This window comes from Peromyscus eremicus, chromosome 18, assembly GCF_949786415.1.
Source record: "Peromyscus eremicus chromosome 18, PerEre_H2_v1, whole genome shotgun sequence".
Classification (NCBI taxonomy): domain Eukaryota; kingdom Metazoa; phylum Chordata; class Mammalia; order Rodentia; family Cricetidae; genus Peromyscus; species Peromyscus eremicus.
In genome coordinates, this window is record NC_081434.1 from 35066613 (window position 1) to 35093294 (window position 26682).

General features: G+C 40.3%; 1 long non-coding RNA gene across 2 annotated transcripts; it reads left to right on the plus strand.

Moving 5' to 3' along the window:
* Positions 1–5027: 5027 nt before the first annotated feature.
* Positions 5028–25987, plus strand: LOC131895116 (uncharacterized). 2 transcript variants are annotated; one of them, XR_009375106.1, is made up of 3 exons: positions 5028–5648; positions 13009–13521; positions 25780–25987. It is a non-coding gene; the product is annotated as an uncharacterized LOC131895116 (long non-coding RNA). The 2 variants fall into 2 exon arrangements; XR_009375105.1 differs by lacking the exon at positions 25780–25987 and having other exon boundaries at positions 13009–15662.
* The last annotated feature ends 695 nt before the right edge of the window (positions 25988–26682 follow it).

A 26682-nucleotide genomic window follows, 5' to 3' on the forward strand; every position in this document is an offset into this window, starting at 1 on the left:
TCGGGGTTGTTATTATTTTTACTTTTGCTTAAAGAAGAAAGCATAAGTTGGAAAATTGCCCAAAATACTATTATCAATTATTTACACTGCTCCTGTGTACACTCTTTCCTGCTAAAAGACAGTACGACATTTTACCAAATGTTTGACCTGTGGCAACTTCCTTCTGTGTCACCCATGAGGAAACAAATTGGATTTTGGCTAAAAAGCAATATGAAAGGTGCTTCTGAAACACTCATCCCTTCTTCAGGCTTCCATGAGTGAGTGGTGTGGATTCTTTTCATCTTCCTTTCTTTCTTCCTCTCTTTCTTTCTTTCTCTCCTTCTTTCTTTCTCTCTCTCTTTCTTTCTTTCTTTCTTTCTTTCTTTCTTTCTTTCTTTCTTTCTTTCTTTCTTTCTTTCTTTCTGTCTACTTTGCCTCTGATAAGGTAAAATAATTTATTGAATTGGTCAATTTGTGAATAATTCTGGGTCAAATTTTCTTCTGTTTTTGTATAGTCTAAAATTGCCCCAGGTCTAACAAAGGGAATGAACTTCAAATTTGTGTGGCTGCTTCATAGCTCAAGACACAATCTCTGCCTGGGACTACAAATTCAGTTTAGATTTAAAAATTATATAATTTGTTAAAAATAAAAACATTGAGGGGCACAAAGCTCCATTAGACCTAGAACATTCCATGACAGGACTCAGGGGTAGTGGACACAGAAACAAAAAAGCAAACGAACAAGATGTCCATCACCAAGTTGGTGGCGTTGTGGTGGCCAGCATGCTAAACAGAGTTCAGCCTGCATACAAGGCCCAAAGAAGAAATGAGAATTGTTGGAAAAGCAAAACTCCCAGTCAGGTCAGTGGCTGTCATCCAACTTTCTAAACACTGTTAGAAGGTGGGAGGATCTCAAGAGGCCTTTTCTGAGAAAAAAGCCAGCATAGAAACCAAAACTTTTTCTTCGTGTACATGGAAATTGTAGGATGCCAAAATTGGACTCGAGCGGGAACATTTCTGCTGACTATGGCCTGATTCATGGGCTGTGACTTTAGGACAAATGGTGACCGCTAACTGGCATGCTCACAGAGCTGAAAGCCTTCTCCAAGGCCACTATGTTCCTGGCACTACATTGCCCTCTCCAATTCAGATAAGGTGTGCTCAGTATTGGGTTGATTTGCTTTTCTTTGTAAGTTCTGGACAATGTAAAGGAGAAATAAACTACTGCTGCTCACTAGTCAGGTCTGAAAGTCACATACACTTAGGACTGACAAGTTGCGACATTAAACAGACATACCTACTGGGTCACAGCATGGCTTCCCCAACCTGTCTCCTAGCCCCATGTCTACAAGATCAGCAAAGAAGCCACTGAACATATCTGACCTTTGCAGCCATGTCAAGAAGGAAGAAGCAAGAGGAAGAAGAGTGAACTGGGATGGGCGTGTCTCATTAATCTCCAGTAATTAAAAGCAAGAGAGGCCGAAGGAAATTTCCCTTTCTCATGGAATCCATGAGTAGAAAACATGTTTCCTTCCAGCAGAAGGAAATTCTCCTTTTATTTTCCTGTCTTTTGTTTCAGGCCAGATTTTTTTTTTTAATTATTGTAATTTATGCTGAAGAACTAGGTTTTTTACGTGGTGTACTTTTATAACCTTTCAACCTTCGCAGTTTCCCCACACAGTGCCTAAGGGATGGCGTCAGTTCTTGGTAAGTTTGCACTAGGTGTAAGCATGACAAAAGGCTGTAGCAAGCGATGGACCGCTTCCCCAGCTCATGGCTGATCTCACGTGGTGACGACAGCATTGTCTGTTACCAGTTCAGTGTGGACCATCACATTGTTTTTTTAATGGCAGAGAAGATGAAAATACTTTCTATTGTTATCCGATTGGGTAAAAGAAACAGTGTAAATGGCCTTCAAACTTTTTGAAATGGGTCTCATCTCAGAAGCATGTGCATCAATTTTGCCCTCTACCACCCGGGAGGGAAATTTCAAAACCATGATTTTCCCACTCTGACCCATTTAGATCTTCTAGCTTTATTATCAATCCTACCTTAAAAAAATCATATATTATTTTGGTTTCTCACCCCAAGGTCCCTTCTGCAAGAGTAAACATCCTCTTTTGAATTTATTTAACTATGCACATTGGTGAGTTAATTAAATGTAAGTCACAACCTTTTCTTAATGCAATTGACATGTCAGTCTTAAACTCAGTGGAGTGTGTCTACAGAACTATGAAAATAGTGACCTTCCTTGTTCCTTTCCACTGGGATGATGGGGGACACAGAGGTGACCGTTGTTCTATCTCCTACCTGGATACCTCAACCACTGTATATGACACCTGCCATATGATTTGCACACTCGATTTGCTGATGCTGAACAACTTCCCCAACTGGATTGCTTGAATTGTACTCTGGAGTTCATTTTTGTCAGGTAGGTCGCTTCAGTGGAGTTCAGGGCCGATTAATGCATAAAAGTTTGAATTTCAGCAGCTATGCTGATTATCTCCAGTTATGGAAGACTTTGAAAGGATTTTTCTTTAAAACTTTTTTTTTCAAGACATCAACTATCAGTAAATGTTTATCTTTAATTTTAACCTGAAACTAAGTTTGAGAAATTCTAGTCCACATGGATTTTGTTTTCACAAAACTCATCAAAAAGGCTTACGGGAGATTGCCTCTGATGAAAAGAATGGTGATGAAATAACTCCTTCAACTCCAGGAAAGTCTGAAGTGCTTTATTTATTATGACCCCATTTACTGACAAATCTCCAGCTAGTTGAAATCCAATTTAAATAGATGCAGAAATCTGTACACTTTTGAGAGAAAGACAGAGACGGAGACCAAAACAGAAAGACAGAGACGGAGGGAAAAGGAAAGAGGGAGGTTTATGCAGAAGACACATAAACCTCTGATGACTTGCTACAACCACACTGTTAAAAATCGTGGTCCTGATGAATATCCAAGCAGTCTCTCAATTTGGTATATTCTCAATGAGGGCTCTCTCTGAACGACACTAGCAACAACCTCACTATTTACCTCTCCATTTCCATTTCCTCTAAAACTACACCTGTTCCAAGGACAATGGAGTCACACACCATCCTTCTATCTCCTACCCTTGCTTCAGCCAGGAGGAAATGAACCCTGCAACTAAGAATAAATACGAGGACTGAGTTTGGTTCTTAGTACCCACATTATGACTTATAACCATCTGAAAACCCAGTTCCAGGAGGTCCCGTGGCTTTATTTGGCCATTATGGGCACCAGGCACACCTGGGGTACACATACATACATGCAAGAGAAACACTTGGAGACATAAAACAAAAGTAAATAAGTTTAAACTAACACAACAAGAAGAAGAGAAGGTCAAGGAGAAAAAGAAGAAAGAAGGAAGTGAGAAAGAGAAGGAGGAAGAAGAAAGAGAAGGAGAAGGAGGAGAAGGAGAAGAAAGATAAGAGAAGACATGAACCACACTTCCAGCCTCTACTTGCTTCCCTGCATCTCTCTAGGCTTCTATTTCTCTCTAAGTAATCTGTTCATTCCACAAGTCCTGTTCACTTAACCTGGATACGAGACTGAAGAAAAAGTTTCAAGTTCTCGATCAGATTTGGACTTGTCTCAAATTCCCAGACTGTCCTCACACAACTGTGCCCCAACTGGGTATCACTAGTGTGGCTCAGCATGGGTAGCTCGGGCTCTAGCGTCGGCTATACAACCTGTATTTGAATCTGTCTGAGAGTGCATTTCTGTATGAGATTAAGGTTCAGATGGGCAGCCCCAAGTAAAGTTGCCCTCTTCAAAGGGAGTGGCACCATCCAATTTCCTGAGTGCCCGAAGGAAACAAGCATGCTGAATACATGAAAATTTTTCTCTTTCTCCCTGACTACCTTGGGTCAGAAATTAGGCTCCTGCTTTCAGACTAGGGCTGGGTTGCAGATTATGCCCCAGCTCTCTTGCGTCTCAGGTTTCAGACTGCAGAAAACCATCTCCCTCCCAACTCTCCCAGCTTGCTGACTGCAGATATCAAGACTTCCTAACCTCTGTGGCCACCCAGCTTAATTCCTTATAATGAAGTTGTATACATAGATACACGGTGCATAAATATATAAATTGGTTTATATATACATATAAATCTATAGTTTATGCATAAGCGCATATATGACCTGCACACACACACACACACACACACACACACACACACACACACACACACACACACACTGTTGGTTTTGTTTCTCTGGAGAGTCTTTACTGATATGACCCATCTTTGCCTCCTGGTTTTCACACTCTGAAATCCATGCCTTGACCTTTTCTCGTTAGCCCAACCTCACTTTCACACCTGCTCACAGAGCTCTCTCCCAGTTGCTTCTCTCTGCAGACAGTGAGCTCATGCCTTTGACTCTAGATCAAGCATCAAGACAATGCAAATGGCCAGATGGAAAATACTTTTTCAGGCTTTATAGGTTAAATGGCCTCTGTAACAATCCTCCCCCCGCCCCACACACACACACTTTGCCTTGTGTTGCCAAAGCAGCCATAGAGAAAGCATAAGTGAACATGTGAGGCTATAATTACGTAGGAGGACATAACTATCGTCAGGAGTTTTAGGACAAATGGGAAGAATGCAGATAATTTGTTCACCCCTACACTGAGAATTCATCCATTGTTTCTTTTCCTTCTATGTCCCGTGGTCCTTCACATGCAAAGTCACTTTAATAAAGTTGTTCTGTGTCCTGGATGAGGCGTCACTTCTTAGCCTCTGCTCATATGCCAACTCAGGGCCAGTCCCTGCCTCATGCATGTTCACTGTGCCCTTGGTACTTTACCAATGGCTCGCTACTCTACTGTCTATGAACATATTTGTATTCTTTCTAGACTGTAAATTTCATAGGCAGGGACCAGGTTTGCCTGATTATCATTTTATATCCAGTACCTGCATATCTGGGCACTGACTGCATAATAATCCTTACTGTTATTCCCACTGCAGTGTGATTTTATGAAGTCACCACTGTGGTGATTCAGAACCTCCAGCCATTCTTCCGTCAGAAAAACCATAGTGACAGACTCACAAGGGAAGAATTGTCCTAACTAGGACTTGACTTAGCATTTGATGAAAGCAATTTCAGCTAATAAGCTTGAATAATAGCCTATGGACTGAGCCCTGAAATCAATGGTTCACGGCCTTTATGTACATTGAGTCACCCAGAAATGATTTTGGAAATTATCTCTATCTATATTCTACCTGCACAACATATCATTTCATCACTCTGGCGTGAAGCCTGGACTAGGAGCTTCACAGTGACCCCATTTCTGTTCAGTTCCTAGAGCTGCTGCCACATGGACATAAAATAGGCAGCTGAAAAGAAGGAATTTATTCACTCAGTTCTAGCAGTCAGACCTCTGAAGTCAAGCTGGTGACATGGTGACACTCTCTGGAGGCAACAGAACAGAGTCCTCCATTGTTTTCAGGTTCTAGAACCTGGGAGTCCTTGGCTTGTAGCCACACCCTTCCAGTCTCCTTTCTCCCTCTATGTTGGCAGCATCTTCTCAGTGTGTGGTCTCCTTTGTGTGTTTCTGAGAAGGAGCATCACTGGACTTAGGGCCCATTGGAAATTCCGGGAATATTATATTTGAAGAACTTAACGGCGTCTAGACAGAGAAGTTTTCAATGAGTAAGTTCACAGTTGCAGGAATTCAGTCACGGATTTAACTTTGGGGATACCACCATTCTTTCCAACATACCAGGTACTTCAAATTTGTAGCCACTTCCCCAGTAAATACAATTATAGGTGAGCTGGACACTACTGTGCCCAAGGTTGGGTGGGAATTGATCACTTTTTTGATTGGCACATATGAAAGATAAACTAAGGTGTAATGAGAGCCTCAATGGTCTCTCTCTCTTTCTCTCTCTCTCTCTCTCTCTCTCTCTCTCTCTCTCTATATATATATATATATATATATATATATATATATATATATATATATATATATATATATATATATGAATTTATTAAGGGGTTCTAGGAAAAACAAACTCACTGATACAGGATAAGGTAAATTCAGTTGCACAGTCCGTGGAAAGCTAGGGACCGATCACACGCTGCTTCATGCCACATGATCCGCCGGTCTTCACTACCCAAGAGAGCACAACCCCCTTTCTCCTCCCTTTTAAGCAGTCATGTAGGCAGATAAGAAGCACCACCTCTATCAGGCCAGATAGCCCAAGGTCATGGGCAGAAAGAATTCCCACTACCATACGGGTTATGAGTGAGTGACGAGAAAAATGTCAGGCAACTGAGGCAAAGGGTCTGGAACTGTGTTCTCTGACCTCCATTAATCACTCCATCAAGGCTTCTTTTCTCTCTCTAGAGGACCTGTAAGGCCCACGCCCCCTTTGCCTTTTTCTGGTTGAGTAATTCCGTCTTAGACAAAATGTTGTGCCGGTAGAAAAATCTCTTTTGGTCCAAAGAATAAAAATCTCTGGCGTAGAGGAAGATCTAACATTTCAGTTGGGCTCAAGTAGTCATCTAGATAAAAGGCCACCCCTACATAAGGAGGCTCTCCTTAAGCCATGCTAAAGAGATGGGTGGAGCAGCTCGTCCTTTCATGTGATGCTGTACTTTTCCTTCTCGTGGCTCACCAGGACTGCAGTCACGCAGCTGCAGAAGTCTGCCCACCTGCTGAGTCACTCACAACACTTTCTCCTTTTCTTCTCTCTACCTCTTTTCTAACCACTCTTTCCTCGGCACCTTGGTTTTTCCGCATCTTGGGCTTCCTTCCTCTTTATCTACAGCCTCCTCTACCAGGCGGCTGCTTGTCCGACATTCATCCAACCTCCGGGCCAGCTGTTTATCTTTCTCTGCCCCTCTCCTCTCCAGGCACCTGCTGAGATTTGCAGCTTCCCCACCTTAGTTTTCCTTTTAAACTCTAATAAAATTGTCCTTGAGTTTCCGTTTGAGTCCACTCTTAAATTATTTTATTAATGAGACTAAGGACCCTAAGAGGGAATCCCAATTTTTCCTGTATTAACTGGTGACCACGAGGAGACCCCTTAATTCCAGTAGCTGAATCTACAGTGTTACTTTGTATTGTTCCAGAGACAACTAACTGGGTTCTTGGTTTCAGGCAAAACCATCAAGAGATGGGAGCTTCTTATGATGAAGCAGTGTCTATCCGTTTTTCAGAACAGTGGAGAACGGGAACTTGAGTTCATTTCTCCACAACTGAAAGCACAGCTACCTGGCACTGGGTCTAAATCCTCCCAAGGCCGAGAAAAGAAAGTGTGCAATTCTCATGAAACAAGGGCCGCTCTGTGCATCTGCATGTGGTTTAACTTCCAAAAGTCATTGTACTCTAGCTCTTTGCAGAAATAAGCCTGGGAAGTAGCCATGATGATTGTGTTTCATAAGGAGGCCATGGGGTAGGGGTGGGATGCTCTGCTACCTTGTGAGTTTTTCACTCTGCAAGCTTTCTGAAGCCAAACATCATTAGACATTTCAATAGCTGCAGCATAAACAGCTCTTTTGTGGTGGTCCTTCACAACCTCCTTGAAGGAACACATGTAGTTCTTACTTAAAACATGAGGTGAGTTTGAAAGAGCTTGGTGCTTCTGGGTTTTAGTTTGGCTGAATTTTTTTTAAAGGAAAATTAACTAACAGGTGCTGCTACTTGCTTATTTATTTTTAATGAAGGGTGTGGAAGGCTGTTTGTATAAGAAGTAGTGTGGAGAGCTCATTAATGTGTACTGCATTCTAGGTTGGGGGCTAATATGTTCTGTCTGCTAGCACCAGCTCTCTTCTGCTCTTTTGGTGGGAAAGAAAGCACCCATTCTGCTCCTTCTAGCCTTGTCATCTCATTCCTGCTCTAACCTACAAACAGGAAGTACAAGGTCCTTTCTGCTGAGTTAAGACTTTTGACAATTTGGGGGGTTGGGAAGCCTTCCTTGCCCCTCCCCCCCCCCCCCCCCCCGATTTGGATGACATGAAGAGCAGGCTTGGTAGACGCGTTCAGGTAACTTTTCAGGTTATCACTGAAATAAGAGTTACCAAAGATGTGCAGAAATTGCTAGCACTTCTCCTAAATGCAAATGTGGCCTTTATTTGGCTTAATGTGAACAACCTCGCCTGGGCAACAACAGGAGACACAATTACAGTGCAGTCACCATTCCAAAATTCACTCTATCTTCCAACTAATATGACATTCCTTGAGAGAGAGAGAGAGAGAGAGAGAGAGAGAGAGAGAGAGAGAGAGAGAGAGAGACGGAGACAAGAAAAAAACAGGAAAGAGAGAAAAAGGAGGTATGGAGTTTTGACTTCAGATACCAACACAAAAAATACCAATTTGGCCAGGCTTTTATTTTTAAAAAGTCTGTTATTGTGCAAGCATTGTCAGAACAAAGTAGCAATAAAGAAGCTTTATGGCTCCATCGCCTTCATTATGGCTGGCTTTAACAGCAATGGAACATGGGTCAGCCAATGTTAGGAGTGACAGTGGGTGTTATTCTCTACTGAAGAATGCGTAAAATAGCCGTGTTTATTGCCTATCATTTTTCAATGATTTTATGCCATCATCTGGGAGATGGGGTAGATGACACTGTGGCAGGCAGGCATGTAAATAAATTAAGCATTAAGAACCAGCACGTTGTAATCATCGTTCTTTGAGAACGCACTAAATAGTTGTAATCAGTGAAATGGACGAGAAATTGCATTCAATTGCAGTTCTGGTTGGCACGACTCACCAGCAAAACAAGGCTGGGGTGAGAGAGGACATCTGAGGGGAGAAAGATGCCTTTTGGGTATGCTGGAAGTTACAGAATCACACCAGGCAAATGATGTATGGGTCACTTTGCCTTCCTAAGTGAAAGTATCAAATATTGATGAACACACAACATAAATGAACTCTTTGCCAATAAATTACCATTTCCTTCATGAAAGCCTTCAAGTCTGCTAGGAATGAGAACCATGGCAAATGCAAAAGCGTTGTATCATAATGGCTTTTTCATAATGGCTGATTTAATTATTGAAAAGATCCCTTTAAATATTAAGATTAATTGGGATGCCAGGTATGGTGGCACACTGTTGTAATTCTAACACTCAAGGAGCTAAGGCAGGAGGATCAGGAGTTTGAGGCCAGCCTGGGCTACACAGAGAATTTCAGGTCAGCCAGGGCAACAAAGTAAGACTGTCTTAAACCACAGAGACAAACAAAAATTTACCTGGGAATAAAGGTGTTAAAGAGATAGATTTTTTTTTCAAATGTGGGTTCCCCACATCTGTCCCTCTTCTTTTAGGAAGACAATAGAGACTGTGTGGGGAAATGTTTACCTCAGTTTTATCGAAGTAATGTTTGGCTGTCAATGCTGCAGCTTTTTTTTTTTTTTAATATACTCTATACTTTGCCTGATTTTCAATTTAATAGGAGTAAGTTTGGTTTTCCTTTCCTGGAAACACACTTTAGAGAATAAAAAGGTTCATTTCTTCAATCTTATAATCCTTGTTTCTAATATATAAGAACAAATTTATGTATGGAGACATTTCAATGCAGAGGTGACAAGCTGAGCTTCATTTGTCACAAGACTCTGATTCAGTAGGTTTTGCCCTTTACCAGCTGACAGCCTGTAGAGTCAATTTCTTTACCCGTCGGGGCTCTTCTCTCACTTCACAAATAAAATAGAAATTTCCTTATACCTTGTAAACCCTTAGACAAGGTCCCACATATAGTACTTGCACAATTAACAGATATTGGAACTGCTGATGTCACAGTCCACACAGCCGTGCAGTTGGTGCGTTGTTCCTGGCACAGTACAGGCTGGCATACAGCCCCTGTTGACTGAGCTTCTGCTCTATGCCAGGTGTTCTAATAAATGTTTCGTGTATGCCATCTCATTCAGTTCTTACCATCATGGATCTCACCTAATTGTGTTTTTCTGAGAGACCAAATGAAGTTCGAGGAGTGGGTAACCTGATCAGAGACTATCTGCCAAGCTGGAATTTGGATCCAACTCTTCTAATAAGTGAGGGCCTCTCTCCCTCATATGTGACCTCCACCACATATACCAGCCAAGGGAGGAGGTCTGAACTGAAGCTATGAAGTGAAAGCTTTATCTATGACTACATTGTTATAATTTTCTAAACAGTTAACTTATAATTCTTTGGACCTGTATGTATCTACACAATAGAAAAGTTCAAGATAAACTGGTTTTACAGAGGCGGATTTAGAGACCAAAACAATTCAGTAGCTCCTGCCTCTGTTTCATCTCTCACCTAACTTTGGGCTCTACCATAGCCAGATTCTCTTTCTCCTCCTTATTGCTGGCAATAGAACTGGTAGAATAGCATTCGCCTACAAGTAGCTTCACAATAGAAACAAGGGTCTTGTCTTTCCAAAGGAAATCCCCAAATTAAGTCTTATTCAGTAATTCGGGTCATTTGTTCAACCCTGAGTCAATCACTCTTAGCCAGAGGAGGTAGCCGGAATTGGGCTCATACTCAAACTTGGAACTAGAGGTAAAGTCAGTTAGCTCACACAATGTAGGCAGAAGATTGCAAACAGTTTCTCAGTCAAGGTGATTGGAACCAAAGAACTGTTCCTCTGCAGAAAGAAATCACATACAAAACAAAATAACCCAAACCACTGAGAGCCAAGTCTTTGATAGACAGACTTAAACCAATCAAGTGTCTTTAATAATCATGGCTTTGGTGCCAACAGACTGGATGAATCCTTGTTCTTCACCCTTCATTCTGGAATTTTGAGCAAGACATGTTGTCTCTCTCTATCTCATACGGCTTGTCTGTAAAATAAGCATGAACCATGGAATTCAGAGAATAAATAAATGTGGTAAATACTTTATACAATGATAAAAAGTATTTGACATATACCAATTTTGTGACTCCTTAAATGTTACTGCCCCAGTTTCCTTGAAAGTAGCAAGGCCTTGGTCTTTCTTGGTTAATGCACAGGGTAACACTGAGATCATGCCGAGGGCACTGAAGAAGAAACAGAAGGTCTTTAGATCTCTATTTAGGGGCTGGCGTTGTTTGTGAGCTTGCCAGAATCAGATGTCTTTGTCACATATATCTGACCACACCTCTGTTGTTTGAATCTTACTAGGCTTGGCCTTTGCTCACTGTTCTAGCACAAATTCTAGTACACCAGGGAGTACCTGACTTTTACACAAATGTGACTGAGGTGGTAGGTAAATCATGTCTCCCATTTGTTTAAATCCTTTGTGTTGTGTCCTAGCTTACTCAGAATAAGTGAAAGGGTGCCGCTATGATCTAAGACCCCATATAATCCTTCTCTTAAAGTCTCTATGCCATTGCTTCTTGTTCTGTATCTCTCTTTGATGCCATTCTCCATTTACTCTTTCTATAACATGAGCATGCTAGGTATATTATTGCCATGGGGTCTTTGTATATACTCTTAACTTTTCCTCACTTATTTTCCTACAATAGCCAAGTATCTGGACAAATGTCACCTAGTGCACATCTCTGTTATTGCTCTCGACCCACCATACCTTGCCATAGTCTTTAAAAGCACTTATCTTCACTTAGCATATATATACTTACATTGTTTCACTTATAATCTGTTTCCTTAACTAGAATAAGACAAGATTTCTTTTCAGTGTTTTAGCTTATGGTCATAGCCTCCTTTATCAGAAGAGCTGGCCATAGTACTGTTCAATAGGTAATTTCTTAGAATGTGTGAATAAAAGATTGAAAGTGCTTAATGCAAAACTCTAAAGAATCACTATTTAGGAAGTGCTGGTTTAAAAAAACATATCATTAGCTAGCCCATCAATGAAATTTTTGTTGAATAGTATTAAGACATTATTGGAGCTATATCCCGTCCTATGTATTTGCCCAACTGATATGAAAACTTATACAAACATTTGTCCAGGAAGAGTTATACCAAGTTTATTCCTAATTTCCCCAATCTTCACCGAACTAGAATGTCATTCAGTAACGAGATGAATATATACACTGTGGCATAACCAAACAAGAAAATACTATTCAGTGATGAGATGAGCTACTTAGCCATGAAAAGAAATTGCCACATCTGTTTCATACATGTTGTTAAATGAAAGAAGCCAATTCAAGAAAACTTAATCCTGTGTGATTCTCACTACATGATATTTTGGAATAAGAAATTATTTTAAAGGAATCAAGACCATGCTTGGCAGGGATTTGGAGGATAGGGAGGAGAAGGTTTTATAGATGGTGCACAGGGGACTATTCGGGATACAATTATCATATGTGGTACCATAATTCTGTATATGACACTATGCATTTATCAAAACCAACTTTTACAGCACAAAGAGTGATTTTTAATGTACACAAACCAAGATTAATCACTTAGCGTGTCTGAGAAGTCTAGAATGGAGTGAATGATGTGATAAATAATCTAATCATATCCCAAATGTAGCAAATAGCCTCACTGAATGACATAGGGTTTGAGGAGGCACTCACCAAAGTATGTCTGAAATGAGTAAAGACAATAAAATTAGAACAGCATGTAAGTATGTACTACAGCTGATAAAGTTGAATCCCATGGGGATATAGGCTAAAATTTCTGGTGCTATTACCCATGTGTGCTGAAATTGAGCAGTTTAGTAAATGGGTGGCAGATGGTGGGAGCCAGATTTCCTGCTCTTGGGGTGGGAGTTTACACAAAAGTATGTGGGGGAAGCTCAGATGATTGATAGTGCCACAGACTAGAATTGAAGGCATCAGGATAAACTCAAGTTTAGCTTTACGCATACATGCAAATGTTGCAAATGGAAAAACCTATAGATATGTGGATATCTGTAATATTGGTAAATTAAAACATTCATACACTTCTTTGCTTTTCAATGAAAAGGCTGAGAGGCAATAATACTACCACAGCATAAACACACAGCACTCAAATCTTGGTTCTGAGCACCATCCTCCAGTAAAAGGAAGCAGGACACTGTCCTAACTCCACCCCCTTTTTTTGCTAAAATGATGATTCAAAATGAATAATTTATAAATAACAGAAATATGTTCCTTGTAGTTCTGGAGGCTGGGACGTCCAAGATTACATGCCCACATGTGGAAATGCCTGAAGAGAGTTGTTCTGTTTCCATGATGGCACCTTGCTGCTGTCTTCTCACACGGCAGAAGGAAGAATGGCAAGAGAGATTTCCCATCATGCTCCAGCCTTTCTAAAGGGTGATAAAGGCATTTGAGAGCATGAGACTTGCATGACTACACCATCTCCCGTGTACTGATGTACGCATGAGGAAGTCTGCACTCGGGGAAGCTGAGCAAACACAGTGGTGGTGACGTCATGGTGGTGCAGACCTCTGGACATGGTGTGATGGCAAGAGTATGGCTCCCATGTGTTTTCCCACATTAAACCCGTGACCTCAATCTAATCATGGGAACCACTGCCAAGAAGAGCTCAAGGAGATGTCATGGTCATGTACTTTGGTATCTTGGAAGGAATCTAGAAACAAGAAAGTAACACTAGATAAAAAAGCAAGACAAAACAAAACAAAAAACTGGAAATGGGTCCAGACTCCAGGTAATAATGAGCCGATATTGGCTCATCAATCATGACAATAGCGTAAATGATGCTAAGGAAAACTAGGTTGGTAGCATATGGATTTGGAGTCTATATACAATATTCACATTTTTTTCTGCAAATCTGAAAATGAAAATTAACTCTGTAAGAAAAAAATTATTGAAGACAATCTCTGTCTAAGAATCTCATCAAATAAAAGTGCGGTGAATAAAAATGACAGGAACAGGGAGGGCTTAGATATTAACTTGAACTAATTAATGGCTTTATCTACCTCCTCAAATCCATTCATCCAGGCTCAGATTGAGTGTATACCTGTCATTTCCTGGGTCATTTCAGAGGAAATGAGGCCATTATGGTGAAAAAAAAAAAAAAAAAGGCATAATCCCTACTCTAGAGAACCAGCTGAGTAGAGAAGCATCATTAAAGTAACTATGTGAAGAAATGTAGAATTCCTTAGGGGGTTGGTGTGCTGAAGGAGAGGTGTGCACTCCGTGTACACATAGGAGGAGCACTTGAATCCATCAGAGAGATGCTAAGAAAGCCATGTCTAACAAAGTCACACCCCAGTGTTAACACTCCAGCCCCTGTGAGAGGGCAGAGGGCACGGGAGCAGCCACTGGTGACATCTCAGCTTCATTTTGTCCATTGTCAGCCTGACCAGATCGGCTATTTTACAAACCATTTCCGTTCCGTTGAGTTTCTGATTATTGTCATCTTGTAGGCAGCTGCTTCTCACTTGAAGTGTGGGGACAAGTGAGATTTGAGCAAGGTCTGGAGACTTCCTCACAGTTCCACGTGAGAGACATTTTGTTTTAGGGTTTTACAATGTAATTTCCAATGTATTTTTCCTCAGTCTTTTCTGCCATTAACGATTTCTCCTTTGATAAAACAAGAACATTTGCTTGTTTCTTGAGAAATAAGAATTATCCCATGGTGACATTCCTTGCATTTGGTGACTGGGATGGATGTCTCCTCGAATCCTCCAGACATTGTTAAGAACAAAAGGCCTTTAACCTCTTCCTTTTGCTCATTATGTAAATTCTATTTTTCAGCTTTTTTCTGCCCCCTCCCACCCCAGCATTCACTTCCTTTCCCCTTTATTTTCCTGAGTATTTTTTTCTTTCATCTCCTCCCCAGGACAGATGCTTTTGTTCATACTCATTTGGGGTTGCAGGGGAATATACTAAGCCCATTTATGTATTTACCTTTATATCTATTTTGAATGTGGCAAAGGACGAGGAAATAAAAGGAGCGGGCTGGGTCTCTCTCCTGCATAATGGCAGGAGCTTCCGGGAATGGCAGAGTCTTTGCTGAGCATTAAGTGGTAATCTGGTTGCATTGTGAGAGATAGCCGAAGAGGCAATGTTCTAATCTTTTCTGAGTAACAGCAGCTCAAGTAAATTAATTACAGCTTAGGAAATCAACACACTCTCCCAACACATAGGCACAGTTTTCCTACAGACACAATGAGACAGCGCTAGCCCAGAAATCAAATAATCCCCATAGCCGCTGCTGACCTTTGCCCTTATTTCCATTCCTGCTTAATGTTTTATGCAGCAGGAACTAAGTAGGTGAATGTCAGAGAACCGGCTGTGATTATTTTTAGTTTAAACAACAGTGCCCGTCCAAGATAAATGCATGGGTGAGATAAATTTTACCCCCGAGAGCTGCTCATCTTTCTCGCCTCTGCCATTGTCTCTGCGCTGGCCCCACACATGGCTCCTGAACGGCTAAGTTACATCATCACATTAAATGAGGATAGGCACACTTCAAAGGTTCAGAGCCAAGATGCACCTGGACTTTTAGATTCAGACTTGAAAGCGAGCTCACATTAAGTGATCCGTGAAGTCGTGTTGGAGCCAGCTAATACCGTTGTCAGAGTTCTCTGAATAGTTTTTAAATGAGACAAATTGAATGCAGGACTTCAAGGCTTCCACATTATTCCCTCTAAATTGATGCCGTGAAAGAGAAAAACGATTGAAAGTTTTACCAAAATTGAATATTAAAAAGGGTCCCTGTACCAGTCCTCACGGCCAGTCATGTAACAAGCTGTGTTCATTATAGTCATCAATATAGTCATTAAACAAGAAAATATGTGTAAGTTGTAGTTTGGGGCCCATTAAAACAATACTATTTATCAATTATTGTTTTTATTTCTTGCATATGCCGTCAGTTATTCATTCAGCAAACATGTGCTGGGCTTCCATGACACTGGAACACCATATGAACAGATGGGCTCATGAGGATAACTGTAGCTACCAAACTGCACATTTAAATGGCATATGCCAATCATAGGCAGAATGTTTTCGTTATTGGTGCTATACCAAAGCTCTTCATCTGCTGGCATGCCTGAGGCACATCTTGCCAATGGCTCCATTACCGTCTGAGGGAAATTCAGCCTTTTTGTTTTACCGAGTGTGAACCTCTACTAGCTCACAGTGAGGGTATTACAAAAGCGAAAAACAATTTGTCATTGTGTTGAACTATGGGCTTTTGAAATTAACATATGCTTGCAGCAAAACCTTGTCTGTCTTGACGAATTGAGTAGTTGAATGCCTAACTATGACCAGGATAATTTGAATTGTCATTGATCAAGTTCACTCTGAAGATCCCATGAAGAAGCCATTAGCATTTTCATATGAGAGATGAGATATAAAGTTCTGTGGCTAAAAAGAATGCCAAGCTCCTAGAGTGGACAGGCAGAAACACAGTTGACCAAAGGCTCATGCCCATAAATGATTTATACTCTAAGTAGCAGACTTATGGTCTATACCTAAGAACAAAAATGATCTTTATGATTTAGAAATATGCTTACTATTTCTCCCATGAAATTTGACTATGTTCAGTTCTCACAAAAAGTACACTTATTAACAGTAAACTCTAGAATGTGTTTCACTAGACATTTCAATATTTTAATGGGACTTTCTTGAACATTTTTATGGATCATTAATTTGTATACCCATTTTATGTGACATTCCTGTCTTATGGCCACAGATGGATCATGAAGACATACTAGTATGTGCCAGCAGTGGACTGTTACTGCATGAAAGTCACACCAGGGTTTGAGCAGAGAGGCAAATGGCATAGGACAGCTGACTGTACACTTGGCATGACAGATAAGTGCCTAGGGTTGGGATACGCATTGACTTATGTGCAGTACAAATGGGCTGCCTTGTTGACTAATGAGCTGGAAGAAATAAGGCCAAAGATAAAGGATCTGTGGAAATAGCATGAACAAGTTGGCTTTGATGGCCTGGAAGGTCATGGAATACTGGACCTCTCAAATGATGCTGTTTGAGTAAGAACTTCCCATGTTTTTTTTTTCTATCATTCATATGATCTCAGGTAAGTGGATCATATATAATATATATAGCTTTGTATTGTTAGTCACTGAGATCCTTCTAGTTCAGATGTTACTGACTTATGCATAAGGAAGTTTTAAATGGGAAGCTTAGAGAAGTGTAAATCTGATACCAGATACCCTCCCCCTTAGTTGCCCACTGTGGCTTTTCCATAGGTAGCTCTTCCTTCATGATCTCAATGTGGAGCTCATCTACATTTATATGAACCCCAGTCTATGGTGTTTAATAGTAAATTAGTGTATGTACCACCCTGCTAAAATTACATTTCTGTTTTAAGGTCTTCAAAGTGAAATGTAAATGAATGGATGTTTGTGAGCACTTTCAGAATAGCAACATAATGGAGGTTTTAAAAAGAGTCTTTAGGGGCATATTGTTTTGGAGATTCTTGAGAGGTATCACGGTCATGTCCCCTTTTCCTAGGGATAGAGTTCCCACTCAGGTACTTCTGTAGAGCACAACCATTTAAGTGAACAGTAGATCCGAAGTGCTTGTGTAAACCAAGGGGTGAGGCTAGCACTAGTGATGCCACTGGAAATATTCTCGGAGTCATCATTCCTGGAAAGTATATGACCCTGAGAACATGAGTCATCCCGTAAATCAAATGGTGAGGTTATCTGTGTTGTTTATTCAATAAGATGCGTGGAGATTAGTTAAATCCCAAACTCTGATTTCTCAACTACATACCAGTTGTAAGACAGAATATTACCTACTCTGCATACATAATCGGGCCTTTGTCGATTGTATTAAGAACACAATTTTCCTTTATTTGTACAATCTCAGGAAAATCATTTGGATTTTTCTGGGTTCCTATTTCTTTATGTTATCTCTATAATTAAAAATTTACTTAGGAAAGCACCAAAATTTCTAGTCCTGGGGCTACAGAACCACACATAGAGAAATGCTAGTTAGGACATTTAAAAAATGTAAACCTGCTTGCTCTATGCTTTACATTACCTTTATTTGGATGATACTCTACACTCTGGCCACAGAAGGCTCATTTCAAGATCTTCAATGGATGTGTGAAAACTCAGATTGAATTGAATACTAGATACAAGCACTGAAGAACATCAGAATCAATCTGACATCTGAGACACCTGCTAACGCGAAGGTGGGGTATACCACATGGATATGCTGGCCAAGGACATGTTGGACTATGAAAAAGGATAGTGTAACTAGTGTAATATTTCATTACACTACTCAGACCAGTATAAAATTTAAAACAAATTGTTTCCTATAATTTTCCATTTCATAGTGCAGGACTGTGTAGCCTATGGGTAAGGGAAACAACAGAAAGCAAAACTATGGAGAAGAGGAGAATGTCGTGTTACTGTTTTTAATGCCAACGCCCTTAACAACCATCTTTAGTCAAGAAAAGAAATCACATGTTCCTGACATACTCCACATAGGCTGTGTGGCTAGCAGGTATTTGCCTCGGTAAAGGCCATTGCTAAGAATCTACTCTCTTAATTGAAATTGCTGATCTTACTTGCCCTAACCACCAGAGAGGAGATAGAATGTTTCATGTTCTGATCTGCACACAGGAGTTGAGAGCTCAGGTCTGAAGTGAAACGCGTAGCTTCCACTAGTCAAGGGTGTAGCAGCATCAATTTCTCATGAATTTCAAGAAGAAGGAGTCAAAACCCCATCCCCTCCTTGCCACTGTTCTTCTTGGAGAATGATTGAGGTTCTGCCAAGCAAACTGGGGAATTTCCAAAGGGTCCTGTGAATGCTCCTGGAAGTCACCGTGTGTTATTCTTTCTTCGCAATGATAAACCACTTTTTGGGTTTGGCCTGTGCACAGGCATGGAGTTCTGCTTTGCTCCTGCTCCTGTTTTCTTGTTTAATCCCCACAACAACTATACAAGACAAATCTCATGCTGATGCCCAAGACTTGGGAGCTTGCAAAAAGAAAATAACTGCAAAATTAGTGAAATGAGGAGTTCATGTGTGTTTCTTTCCAAGAGCCACAATTGCCAAGAATCCATAATTGCTTTGTCTAAGAAATGCTTAACACTATTAAATAATTACCAAGAACCCCCAAAACATTTGTGTGTATCATAGCTATGTTTATTGTATTAAAAATCCAAGACTGGAAAATATTTATAACACAAGATCATGGAGGAAAACACTCTATCAGTCACTGAGTGATACCAACACCTGTTATTTAGCCTCCAGAAACTTCCATGGCACACTCAAGAGAGAATGAAGGTTAAAAAAGGCAATAACGTTTTGGTGTAATTATGAAAATATTTTGACCCTGTGTACCCTCTAAAAAAGCTTTGGATATAAATGGAGGTCCCTAAGCGACACTCAGAGAATAATTATTGCGAGCTTCCTCATTGTACCGTGTGCTACGGCAACATGCCTTGTATGTCTGATGTAATGCTCAAAATGTCGGAAATATCTACAGATTAGAAAGAGAATTTATAAACTTCAAATGCTTTATTTGCATAGCCAGAAATGTATCCCCTTTGTCTCTTCTGAATGTGATGAAAGTCTTCATTTCTCTCTCCTCAAACGGTAATTTGAACAGTATTCAAATAGTATTTGAAGGCTATTGTTACCATCAGCTGTGATAGTCAACTTTTCATCACTATAATGACATACCTGAGCTCATTATGAAGAGAAAAGGTTTAAAGGTTTTTAGCCTGTGTGATCCATGGTTCTGTTGTTTTGAGCCTCTGGTAAAAGCACCATATTATGGAATTACTGCATAGCTGAACAGAAGTCCTCCATGTCTGGGAAGCAAAAACCATAGCTGAACAGAAGTACTCCATGTCTGGGAAGCAAAAACCATAGCTGAACAGAAGTACTCCATGCCTGGGAAGCAAAAACCATAGCTGAACAGAAGTACTCCATGCCTGGGAAGCAAGCCAACAAACAAAAAAACCCAAGCAAACAAAACACAAAAACAAGTATAAATGACCCCAGGATTCCTCATTCTCCTTTAAGACCATACCCCCAATGACCTAAAAACCTTCCTTCCAACTGGACTGGATGCTCCTCTCAAAAGATTCTATGCCTCCAAATAGCGCCACCTTAGGGACCAGGCCTTTAACACGTGTCAGCCTTTGAGTGATAGCCAAGACCCAAACTATAGCACCATTTCTCCAGAGCTCCCCCTCTGGCCCTTCCTTTCACCACCACACCATATGTAAAGACATGTACTAGAAGAACAAAACAGTTGTCCCGGGACTTGTATGTGCCAGTCAGTAAGCCAGGGTCAGGGTCTGCAAAAATGAGTGTAACCAAGCCCTTTGATCCGGAAGCAGAGGATGAAGAATTTTTTTTTCAAATCAATTAACATTTAGAAAAACAACACGACCTATTAGGGATAAGGAAGCACACAGGAAGGACATGGAAGTCAGTCTTCAGAGATTTGTGAAAAGGAAGAAATACACTGCTAAATTCACGACTGTAATTCAAAGGGCCTATTTTTAAATCTAACTCCATTATCCAACTTGATGTCACTTTCAACATTGACTTCCAGTTTTCTCCCTTCTATTGAAATGTTGAAGATTTCTTTTTTTATACTCAGACACATTGCTTTGCATTTTCAAAGTCAAGGCTCATTGTGATTCCTTCTCCAGGTCCTTTTGTATCACTTCCCTGATATCCCTGGTATTCATAATATCTCCCAAATGAGTACCATCTGTGAATCTCATCAGTGTGCTGTCTGTTCCCTATTCTGCCTTATGAATGAAGATGTTAAATAAGAATAGACATTGTAGGGCAGCTGCTTTCTGCAGCACCCACCAGGGCTACTCACAATGTTTATGGCACCTCCTTGCTCACATTCATTACATCATGCCTCAGTCCCTCAAGTAGCTTTGAACCTCAAGTGACAAAGATGCTTGAGCGAGTTAAAACTTTTTTTGTTTTGTTTTTTTGTTTTTCGAGACAGGGTTTCTCTGCATAGTTTTGGTGCCTGTCCTAGATCTCGCTCTGTAGCCCAGGCTGGCCTTGAACTCACAGAGATCTGCCTGCCTCTGCCTCCTGAGTGCTGGGATTAAAGGCATGCACCACTGCCTCCCAACTGAGTTAAAACTTTCGAGTTGTGGTGCAGCATGGTTTACTTACATTTCTATTAAGTTCTGAGTTCTGGAAAGCAGTTGGTTGGCATCTTTCCCTCTCTCTGTCTTCCCTACCTGCAGCCCAGAACCATTCTTACTCTTTGCTGATAAACTGCATTATCCTGAAGTTCAGGATGACAGCATAAAGATGGATGCCATGCTCCTCTGGCAAGGGAGAATCCACCATGTGGCCTTAACAAGAAGTGTGGCAATAAAGCAACTTGATATTCTTACCCCAGCAACCCAGGTTGTCAAGGATAGGATTACCAGAGCTTGCCAATGGACTTGGGGTTGTTGAGCTGTTGTTGAGCTGAAAGTTGCACCCACTCACTGAGGTGGAGGAGGGAGCTTCGCCCTCCAACTCTCAAGTCCGGAGAACATCCATAGAATGTTTTAGAGCTTGACTAACAGTGTTTTGAATTCTGAGGGTGGTTACACTGGGTTTGTTTACAATAGCAAGGAGGTTGACTATACTAGGCAGTCCATTTTCCCTGAATTAATGTGGGAAAAACTGTGGGGCATGGGTAAGACAAAGCTGAGGGAACTTACTGTTATATTCTCAAAAGTTATTATAGGGGGCTTTAATAGAAAGGAGCTAATGACACTACTTTCTGTCTATTGATAAAGAATAGTATGTAAACATTTTTGTAGAGCAGAAATGCAGTCATCTAGATCGCAGAAACTGCATACAGAAATGTGATCAGAGTAATGCAACCCTGAGAAACTCATGTGCGTTAGTAATCTTTTGATGCATAAAGAGTACTCTAAAGATTTGGTCCTTAAAACAACCATCTGTTTTCCTCACGATTCTTCAGGCCACTCCATCAAATGGAGCTTAGCTGGACATGCTGAAATCTTTGCTGACTCACACTCATGCCTATGATTAGAAGTGAGTCAGTTAAGGCTAAAAGATTAATGTGGCTCGCAGGGCGGTGGTGGCGCACGCCTTTAATCCCAGCACTCAGGAGGCAGAGCCAGGCGGATCTCTGTGAGTGAGAGGCCAGCCTGGTCTACAGAGCAAGATCCAGGACAGGCCCCAAAACTACACAGAGAAACCCTGTCTCAAAAAACCAAAATCCAAAACAAGAACAAACAAACAAACAAAACGATTAATGTAGCTTCGGCTACAATAGACAGCCTGCTCCACAGGGTCTCTCACCCTCTAACAGTCTGATCAAGGGTTGTGATGGTTAATTTCAGTTATACTTCAAGTAGGAGATTATTTTAATCGTCATCTACACCTTCCTATAGGTAACATGAATATAAGCTTGAACACGCAGGAATTTCCTTATAGCCACCAGATTATGTGCATGTAAAACCCTTCATGCTGTGGAGGCCAGAGAGGGAAGCTTGCCAGAAATAGCAAGAACACTAACGGCATCATTGAACCACCATGCTGAACTTTACTGCCTGTTACAACTGCACGTTGATTGAATGAAAGAATAAAACCCTTTTCCTGTGTGTGCCGAGGGCTGCTAGGGTTTCCGCTGTGCAACCAAACACATTTCTCGCTGACACAATACGTTTTTTTTATATAAGATGAAATCAGCTGAGATGCAAAACTGAAGAGGGATTAGAGTGAGAGAAGAGTCATAAAAACAGGATTAAAAGTTATGTGAGAGGAACCACAACCAAGCAGGAAAAGAAAATGAAGAAGTTGAAGCAAGAGCTTAGAAAAATTGTTTGAAAGGTTAGTATGCAAAGAGTATAAACCAGCTGTTGTTTATTCTTTATTAAAAAAACCAAAACAACACTTTAGAGCATGATGATATTGTTGGGTATATGAATTATATTCATGGAAAAAATGAAACACTGCATTGTCTCTAAGCATGACTCAATGCCATTTTCTAGAACTTTTTAATGGTAGGGATTATGCTGTGCACAGCAGGCGAATGCTCGACCACTGAGTCACAGACATGGCTCATTTTCTTAGAAACAGCAAAGAACAGAAACTACATGATTTTGCACTATATCCCAAATAAAAAATAGATTGTGTAATCTACCTTTTGCATTCATCATCCCTAAATTTTGTCAACAATATCTTATACAGTTAAGAGATGGACAAATAAATACATCAAGCAAACCCAATTCCATCAATAATGAAGGTGTGTATTTGAGAGATAAAAACAAATGCATTCTCTAGACTTTAATCAGAATAAGCTATGCAATTGTTTTGATGCATTCTGAGCCCAGATCTTGACTTGGTGATCTTTACAACTCTCATGATCAGTGAGGGAATCTCCTAATGTAATCATGCAGCCTCCCCACTGTATTCTGCCATCTACTCTCATCACTGGTCCATCTGAAGAATTCATGTGCTTCATGACGGCCTCCAGCTCAGGGCTGACTCTCAGGTATTTCAAGTGGGCTATTCATCGTGTAGGTGATTGTTTCCATGCTTGAAATATATTACTTTAATTCTTGTGCTACAATCAACAAACCAGCCTTAATAAGATGGAATCTTATATTGGGCTAATTATCCTGACAGGGACAACAAAATTTGGACTGTATTTGTCCTTTCCTGTCCTACCAGATCAATCAGAAGCCTTGAAGGGTTTGTGCAGGTCAACTGAAGAATTTGAGAATGACCAAGCTCTATGTTATAATGCACATAATGCATATACATATGTGCAATACACATATGAATACACATATACACATAATACATGTACATAATACACACATACACATATATACTGGCACATGCTCACACATAATATACATACATACACACATACACATACATAAAAGAATATTCTTGTATTTAAAAGAAAGCTATTTCTTTACACTCAGTGTTTTTTTTTATATTAAGTGTGTGGGAGGGGATCATTTTTTCCCCCACACCAATTATTTCTGGGCACCCACTGGGAGTCTGAGAATTTCATTTAGTTCTGATACTCACTACCTAGACTTCAGACCTCACACATTAGAGGCCCCCATTTTGGATGCCAGTCAGAAGTATTGAGTGTCAGAGTTCTCACTTTTGTCCAAGCTGATTACAAGTCAAGGGTTCCCATTGCCCGATCTTTAAGTTCAACAATTTGCAGTAGCAACCTTCATAAATCAGAAACTCTTCAGTTAGATCCATCAGTACAATATCAAGACTATTACTATACATAACACAAATCAACAGTCAGATGGAGGGATATGCATGGTGAGGTCCAGAAGGGCCCTGAACACAGAAGCTTCCATGACCAGCACTCACTGACTGGCTTCCACCTTCCAACATGTGGATGTATTCACCAAACTAGAAGCTCTCCCAACTGTGGGGTTTGAGGATTTGTACAAAGAGTCATTATCCAAATGTAATTTCTTAGAAACTCAATTTCTAAGCTTCCCTTCTTCTTAGAGGATGAGAAATGAGGCTGAAAGTTCCAAGCTTTTAACTATGATCTGTATTTTCTGTTGACCATTCATTCCCCATCTTGAAGTTATAGAGAAGTCCAGGAAAGTTGCCTTATTATTAGAAAAGATGCACCTGTAGTCCACGATGTCACAAAGCTCCATGTATAACGGTCCTGTTACCCCATCAATCAGAAATTAGCATTTTTAGAAATCTTGTGTCAAGAGTCAGGGGCAGGGAATATGCATTCATGTATATGTATATATGTGTGTGTATGTATGTGTATGCATTCTTATTATGTCACAGTATTAAACAAGTTATTAATATTTTGTCTAATTGCAAAATGAACTTCTTCTCAATAAAGAACTAGAAGAGCTATGAGAATTTTTTAATACCACTTTGGATTTTTTTTCTTGTGGTCTGTCCTATCAGACGAATCCAGAGAAACTTCCCCTTTGCTTTAGGTGACTAGTTACTTAGTCTTCGACAATGATTATTCTCAACAACAGCCCAATACCCAGTCACTGTCAATTAACCTTAGGAAGAGCTTAGCTTCTCTTCTAGCATAGGCACTAAGGAAACCACTGGCAGGTACAAGAACTGGGTTGCCTGGAAGTGAAGCTTTAGAACCCCTGAGAGTACAAAAGCCTCATTTCAAGGTTCCATAGATATGAAAACCTTGCAAAATGTGAACCAGAATTTCCTAAGAGCCTTTCTTTTTACTCCAGTCCCACTATGGCATATTTCCCTCTAAGTCAGATAGTTTAGACATGGCTGTAGGCATTTGGGCGAATATGAATAGGAAAAAGTGCAGCTGTTCATACACAAATGCATTCACTGGAACATATTTACATGTCCCATCTCTGCCTTGCATCCTTCAGGTGTTGTTGGTCTTCCTTGTTAAAAATAAATAAATAAATAAATAAATAAATAAATAAATAAATAAATAAATAAATAAATAAAAATAAAAAAGCTTTCAGGCATTGTTTCTGTCAGTCACTCGTTAGCCTATTCCACATCACCAAAGCACAAGGTCAGAGGTCATATTGGCATGATACAATGTGCTGTGTTAGAGGAAGTATGTGGGTCCTGGAGGAAAAACTATGGTTGAAAACATACTGAGCCAGAAGCATATGTGGGTAAAACTCACTTCTCACCCATGTTGTCTGAAAAATCACTTCTCTCCTGTCAAGACTATATGGATTAGAATCGGAAATCTACAATCACAAATATTCCAAACATTCACATCTGTGACCATGGCAAAAAGAAACAGGGCTCATTAGAATTTCCAAATGTTCAGGACCTGAAACTGCATCCGGATTGTAAGTGGAAAAGAACTTGGATAGCAATTTCCTCAAATTTGTGAGATGTTACTGGTAATTAGTGTTAAAGGTAAAAAAAAAAAAAATCCTAAATCATTGCTATTAAAGAGCATGCCAATCAAATAATGCTAACAGACTGCTTATTTTATATTTTTCAGGAAATAATTACTCTTCAAAGTTCTTATTATGTGAAGAAGCAATCAGAGACGATGTCGCTAGAAGTATTACAGAGATGCATGAAGAAATTCATTAATACATTGTTACTTTCTGTGATGTTTGTGATACTTGGAAGCCTTTATGATTTTTGTCTTTTGTTGTAATTTCTATGCTGATTCTAAATAAATATTCATACTCATGACCAAGAAACCATTTATAATTTTGGATTTGTTTTCTTAAAGAGGAATGCCTGGTTCCTAAACTTTCAGACTCAGAAATTTAATCCACCTGGACAGGATTTAGCTATCTTCTTATTATAGTTTGAAGATGGACATATTTTCCCTCTAAAATAGTCGTTTGTGGGGTATCTGAGCTGATACAATACCATCTTACCCCTCCATTTCCTTTCTTTGTAGCAAGAGGTTAGTGTTAGCCACCTCATATGTGTGATTATGCTGGTCCCATGTAAAACAATTTCCCTTTATATAGTATTGTCTTCCCTTTTCTCTTTTTAAAAAATCTATCTTCTTCTCTCTGGCCCCTTCCGAGCGCACGTGCGTGTGTGTGTGTGTGTGTGTGTGTGTGTGTGTGTGTGTGTGTGTATGTGTGTGTGTCTGTGTGTGTCTCTGGCCACTTCCGTGCGTGTGTGTGTGTGTGTGTGTGTGTGTGTGTGTGTGTGTGTGTGTGTGTCTCTGGCCACTTCCGTGTGTGTGTGTGTGTGTGTGTGTGTGTGTGTGTGTGTCTGTGTGTGTGTGTGTGTCTGTGTGTCTGTGTATGTATGTCTCTGGCCACTTCCGTGTGTGTGTGTGTGTGTGTGTGTGTGTGTGTGTGTGTGTGTGTGTGTGTGTATGTGTGTCTGTGTGTGTGTGTGTCTGTGTGTAAGTCAGTAGACAACTTCAGCTGTT